General features: G+C 43.1%; 1 pseudogene; it reads left to right on the top strand.

The window, feature by feature from the left end:
* Nucleotides 1-3,503: 3,503 nt before the first annotated feature.
* Nucleotides 3,504-4,462, top strand: LOC118993548 (homeobox protein NANOG-like; annotated as a pseudogene).
* Nucleotides 4,463-6,811: the final 2,349 nt, after the last annotated feature.

Here is a 6,811-nt window from a genome sequence, read left to right as displayed (position 1 = left end):
ATAATGACTGTTTATGAAAGATCTATGAGTCTCCAGAATCAGACTCAGATCGGCTGCGGATCAAGAACAAAGGGACTTAATGTCCCTGGCTGGTGTAGTTCAGTGAATTGAGTGCGGGCCTGCGAACTAGAGGTTCGCAGTTCGATTCCCAGTCAGGGCACATACCTGGGTTGCCCTCCAGTTCCCAGCAGGGGACACACGAGAAGCAACCATACATTGGTATTTCTCTCCCTCTCTCCTTCCCTTCCCCTCTAAAGATAAATAAATAAAATCCTAAAAAAAAAAAAAAGAACAAAGGGACTTAGAAATTTCTAGCTTTTCCTTGGATTCCCCCTTTCCCCACCCACCTCTTGCCTCACCCATCCTCCCTTCTCTTGACTTAGAAGACCCCTGAATTTTTAGCTCTCTTAAGATGGATTTGAGGATTCATTCTCCTCTCTGCTCGGTTGATGACTTTTAGATCAACAAACCTTTCCGAACTTTAAATTCTGATGCATTAAATATTAGCCTCTCTTGAAGCATGGAGCACACAGGCCTTGCACCTATAACATTCCCACTGCCCATCTGAAGAAAGTGGTGCGAGATGGGGTGCAAGGTATGGTCCCCTCATTTTCATAACACTCCAGTGTCCTAATTTTTTATGAGAAGTTTGGCAACGGGGTCACACACCACACATTGGATCCTTTCTGACTGTCACAAACAACCAACTAAGCCACTTTTTCTCAGAACATGGGAGAGGAAAGACCATTTGAAGCAAATAATCCCCTCGTTCTATATCATTTTGTTCCTACTTCTACCTAGTTACCCAGATAAATTTTTCACATGGCTTCTAAAAAATGAGGCTAAAGGTACAAGTTTGTCTCCGTCCTTCCCCTTTGTGGAATTATTGGTAAGCAGAACGACAGCGAGGTGGGATGAAGAGGATAGCACTGGTCACAAGATAATTCACAATCCATAGAGGGGAAGGCTGGCCAAATTCTCCAAAACCCGGACGGCCAAAGGAAGATTCTACCCCTTTGGAAACTGACTTCAGACTCACCGCACTCAGATCTAATGTGAACTGAGCCTGGATAACTGAGCCTTACGCGTTCGCAGAGATGGTGGGGGTGAGGGTGGGCGGATTCTGCTGAGTGCCTAAGGAGGGGATGGCACTCAGAGGTACCTCTGAAGGTAGGAGGAAGAGCTCTCAGATGGTGATTTTCCAAGGTCTCCCAAGTCTCCTCTCGGCTTACTTTCTCCTTTCTCCCTGCACTTTGTTGCGTAGCTATCAGCAAGGCGACTCACTGGAGGGCAAGGGGCAAGTGGGCCTAGGGCTCAGTCTGGGCAAAGCCCCTGCCATACCGTGTGTTCATTCAGCTAACATCATCTTCTTGCGAGGTAGGGTGTCATCTGAGAGGCATCTTGGAGTGGAACTAACCTGAAGGGTGTGAAGAGAACAGGAACAAGGTCTGCCGAGACCACCTGTCATCTGCTTTTTCCCAAAGATGACCTTTCATGGACATGAAACCATGCACTATGTGGCCTTTTGTGTCTGCCTTCTTCCATTTAGCATAATATTTTTGAAGTCCACCAATGTTAGGGTGGTCGGTGATGCAGGCTGTGAAAGAATTGACAAAGAGAAGAAGTGCAGAGAGTAAAGGTTTTATTTTTTACCTTCCCAAGGGAGGGAAAGGGCTAGGTGAGGAGCTCTGCACCAGTGCTGAGAGGCGGGGTCTGTGAGCTTTTACAGAGGGGTTGGGTGGCTGTAGAGCAGCATGTTTGAGTTAGACAACACCTTGTTTCGATGTTATCTTTGGGTACAGGGTCCAGTGGTCACTGGTCTGGTCTGTCCTGTTCCTTAAGTTTCTGGAGCCTTGAGCCTTCAGGACACTTTCAGGAATTTTCTAGTCCTGGGGATAAAGGTTCATGAAACAGTCATGGTTATGGGGTCCAGCTAGCTCTAAGAAAGAGGGCGTGGGAAAGTGGCTTTTGTCCTATTAACCAATGTTGTAGCATGTATCAGTCCTTCATTCCTCTTTTAAAAAATAGCTTTACCGAGAGAAAATCCACATAAACAATTTACTCAGTGTACAGTTCAATGGGTTATTTTCTTTTGTTCCCTCTCATGGGTATTTTTTTTAAAAGATTCTATTTATTTATTGTTAGAGAGAGGGGAAGGGAGGGAGAAAGAGGGAGAGAAAAGCATAGATTGGTTGCCTCCTCAGGCCACCCACCAGTGACCTGGCCCACAAGCCAGGCAAGTGCCCTGACTAGGAATTGAACTGGAGACCTTTCAGTCTTCAGGACAGTGTTCAACCCACTGAGCCACTCCAATCAGGGTATAATTCAGTGGTTTTTAGTATACTGACGGTCAACTTTATAACATTTTCATCACCTCAAAAAGAAGTCCTGTACCCTTTCACTTTCAGGCTTTTATTCCCAATCACCCCCCAACCCCCAACCCTAATCTACTATCTGTCTCTACAGTTCCCTCTTTTTGACTGTCATGTGAATGGAGCCATGTAATAATGTGGACTTTTGTGACTGGCTTCTTTCGCTTACTATAATGATTTCAAGGTTCATCCAAGTTGTATCCTGTATCAGTACCTCATCTTCTTTTTTTAAATAAATTTTATTTTTATTTTTAAATATTTTATTTTTAGGCAAAGAGGAAGGGAGGCAGAAAGAGAGGCAGACAGACAGACATAGATCGGTTGCCTCTCATATGTGCCCCAACAGGGGACCAAACCCACAGCCCAGGCATGTGCCGTGACTGGGAATGGAATGCAGCAACCTTTCATTTTGCAGGACAATGCCCAACCCACTGAGGTACAAGAGTCAGGACTTTTTCTTCTTTTTAAAAAAAGTTTTATTTATTGATTCTTACAGAAAGAGAGGAAGGGAGAAGGAAGGATCAATCTATTGTTCTGCTTATTTGTTCATTTGTTGTTTGATCCTTGTACATGCACTGACCAGGGACGGAACCTGCGACCTTGGCACACAGGGATGATCTCTATCCAGCTGAGCTACCCAGCAGGGCCCATTCCTTTTTATTTAAAGGTTTTATTTATTTCTTTATTTTCAGGGAGAGGAAGGGAGGGAGAATGTGAGGGAGAGAAACATCAATGTGTGGTTGCTTCCCACATGCCCCCTACCAGGTGCCCTGACTAAGAATCGAACTGACGACCCTTTGGTTCACAGGCTGGCACCCAATCCACTGAGCCAGCCCTGCCCTTGCCACCCTTGCTCTTGCCTTTCTTCCCCACCTCAGCAAGGCCTGTTGTCTTCCATGAGCACATATCACCAATAAACCCTGCTTGCATGCTAATAGACTTGCTGATCTGTAATTTTTTACTGCGTTGGCAAGAAGTGAGTCTCTCCTGTAACAAATCCACTGAGCCACAGCAGCCAGGGGTCATTCCTTCTTTCATTGTGGTAAAAAAATACATAAATAAAATTTACCATTCAAAAAATGTTAAGCAGCTTTTCATAGTTGAGTTGGTTGTCTCTGATTACGGGAAAGCATGAGTGTGGATTCAGCTTCTCCCCAAAGCCTTCCCTGCCCTGAAACATTCAATTCTAGGGAACCTTCACCAGTGCCTAAGGTTTATGAGCCTGACAAAACTATGCATCCTTGCCAATGTCATCTGCTGAGACACTCCACACACAGACTGTCTTTCTTCTTCCTTCCACCATGGACCTGCTTATTCAGAACAGCCCTGATTCTTCCACCAGTCCCAACATAATACTGCCCACTTCTATAGAAGACCATGTAGCGAAGGAGGAAAAGGGCCAGGTCAAGACACAGAAGGAGGGAACCGTCTTCTCACAGACCCAGCTCTGTGTACTCAAGGAGAGATTTCAGAGACAGAAGTATCTCAGCCTCCAGCAGATGCAAGAACTTTTCAACGTCCTGACCTTAGCTACAAACAGATTAAGACCTGGTTCCAGAACCAGAGAATGAAATGTAAGAGGTGGCAGAAGTGCACCTGGCCAAAGAGTAGCAACAGTTTAACTCAGATGAGCTCAGCAACTACAGAGTACCTGGGCTTCTCTTCCTATCATCACCAGGGATGTCTGGTGAATGCTTCTGGAAACCTTTCAGTGTGGAGCAACCAGACCTGCCGCAACCTCTCCTGCAGCAACCATTCCTGGAACAGCCCGTCTTGGAACTACCATTCCTGGAATAGTCAGACCTGGTGCCCCCCGGCCTGGACCAACCAGGCCTGAACCACTCAGTTCTCTAGTTATGAAGAGGAATCCCCGCAGACCCAGTTCCGGTTCCAGCAAACTCCCGCCAGTGATTTAGAGGTCACCTTGGAAACTGCTGGGGAAAACTATGATGCAACACTGCAAACCCCTAGGTATTATAGCAGCCAGCAAACCATGGATTTATTCCCGGATTACTCCATGAATATGCAGCCAGACTCCACAAACATCTAGCCATAAACATCCCGTGTGACGACAGGTATATTCAGTCTCCATCTGGGCAGTGCTATATCCCTCCTAGGATTTTTCAATGTATCTCTGCCTTGACAGGCTGCTTCTCATTATGCCTATTATGCTGACTTGGAGCAGTGGGGGAGAGGTATGCTGAGTCTAATCAGAGATTTCCGTAGCCTTGCTGCTATAGACATATAAGATGTTTCTGGCTATAGATAATTAAATACAATACTCTTTTGAATTACTCTAGGGTGTAGAATCTCAAACTCAAGAATAGAAAGTAAAAGTACAAAGATGTGTGATAAAAGATTATGTGTTTTCCGGAACTGGGAGGCCTGTTACAAACCTCAGTTCAGGTGAATGAGGTTAAGCTACAACATACTTAACTGGTTTTCTCTGCCCCCTTTGCTGTTTTACTACAAACCCCAATTTATTACTCAAGTATCTGTGATAGATGTTTTGTATTTTGTTGTATCATCATATTACCAGTTTGGCTGGTTGATTTATAAGTTCAAATACAAATAAATAAAATGTCTATTTTTCCCATTAAAAAATAATAAAAAATTTTAAGCATACACTTCAGTGGTAGTTTTTAATTTTTTATTTTTTTGTTTTTTTCAGAGATGGGGAAGGGAGAAAGAGATGGAGAGAAACATCAATGTGTGGTTGCCTCTTGCTCACCCCCTACTGGGGACCTGGCCTGCAACCCAGGCCTGCACCTTGACTGGGAATCGAACAAGCAACGCTTTGGTTTGCAGGCTGGTGCTCAGTCCACTGAGCCACACCAGCCAAGGCTCAGTGGTATTAAATATATTCACATTATTATCCAACTGTCATCATTATCCAGCTACTGTACTTTTTGCATCTTCCCAAACTGAAACTTGATACCCATTAAATACTAACTCTTCATTCTCTTTCTCTCCAGGCCCTGGCATCTACCATTCTGCTTTTTGTCTCTGTGAATTTGACTCGTCTAGGTACATCATAGAAGTGGAACTATATGATATTTGTCTTTTTTTAAGTGACCTATTTCCCTTAACATTTTTTAAAAATTTTCATTTCTGGATTGTTTGTTGCAAGTATATGAAATACAGAATAGATTTTTTAATATCAATCTTGTATCCTTCAGCCTTGCTGAACTTGGTTATTAGCTGTAATCATTTCTAGTGGATTTCTCACATACAGAACTGTGTTATCTGTAGAGAGAGTTTTACTTCTTTCTTTCCATGTTGGATACCCTTTATTTCCTTTTTCTTACCTAACTGCCCTGGCTATAGCCTCTGGTACAATGTTAAACAGAAGTGGTGAGAGTAGACAGCTAGTCTTTTACCTGATCTTAGGGAGAAAGCAGTCAGTCTTTAACCATTACGTGTGATGTTAGCTGTGTCTGTTTTTCATAGATGACCTTATCAGGTTGGGGAAGTTCCCTTCCATTCCTAATTTGTCGAGTAGTTTTTTTCATCATGAAAAGATATCAGGGCCCTGGCTGATGTGGCTCAATGGATTGAGTGCTGGCCTATGAACCAGAGGGTCACTGATTCGATTCCCAGTCAGGGCACATGCCTGGGTGGCAGGCCAGGTTCCCAGTGGGGAGTGTGCAAGAGGCAACCACACATTGACTTTTCTCTCCCTCTCTTTCTCCCTGTATTTCTCTCTGTCTAAAATAAATAAATAAAATCTTTAAAGAAATATTTTATTCATTTATTTTTAGAGAGAGGGGAAGGGAAGGAGAAAGAGTGGGAGAGAACGATCAGTGTGTGGCTGCCTCTCATGTGTCCCCTAATGGGGACCCGGCCTGACTGGGAATCAAACCAGCAACTCTTTCTTTCACAGGCCTGTGCTCAATACACTAGCTACACCAGCCAGGGCAAATAAATAAAATCTTTAAAAAAAGAAAAGATATTGTGTTTTATCACATTCTTCTTCTTGTCAATTGAGATGATTATGTGATTTTCGTTTACTCTTTTGATAGAATGTATTACATTAATTAATTTTGCAGACATTGAATGAAACTTGCATTTCAGTTTTTCCTTTTTTATTCTGGAATACGATTCCATTGTATGAATACACCACATTTTGTGTTTTCATTTATCCACTGAAGGAAATCTGGATTCTTTCCAGTTTGGGTTACTATGAATAACACTGCTATACACATTCATGTGAAAGTCTTTGTGTAAACATAGGTTCTTATTTCTCTTGGGTAAATACCTAGGTTTTAGGTAAATTGCTATGTCTTAATGTTTTATGTTTACTTTTTAAAGAAACTGATCAACTGTTTTCCAATCCTGCTGTACCACTTTTAATTCCTAAAGACCAAGATCTGCTGTCTCATCATATCCTGGCCAACATTTGTTCTTCTCTGCCTTTTTTATTTTAGTCTTTCTAGTGG

This window comes from Sturnira hondurensis, unplaced genomic scaffold (assembly GCF_014824575.4).
Source record: "Sturnira hondurensis isolate 20B ecotype Veracruz unplaced genomic scaffold, ASM1482457v3 Scaffold0000880, whole genome shotgun sequence".
Lineage (NCBI taxonomy): Eukaryota > Metazoa > Chordata > Mammalia > Chiroptera > Phyllostomidae > Sturnira > Sturnira hondurensis.
Note: the sequence above shows the minus strand (reverse complement) of the source record. Positions and strands in the feature narration are given on the sequence as shown.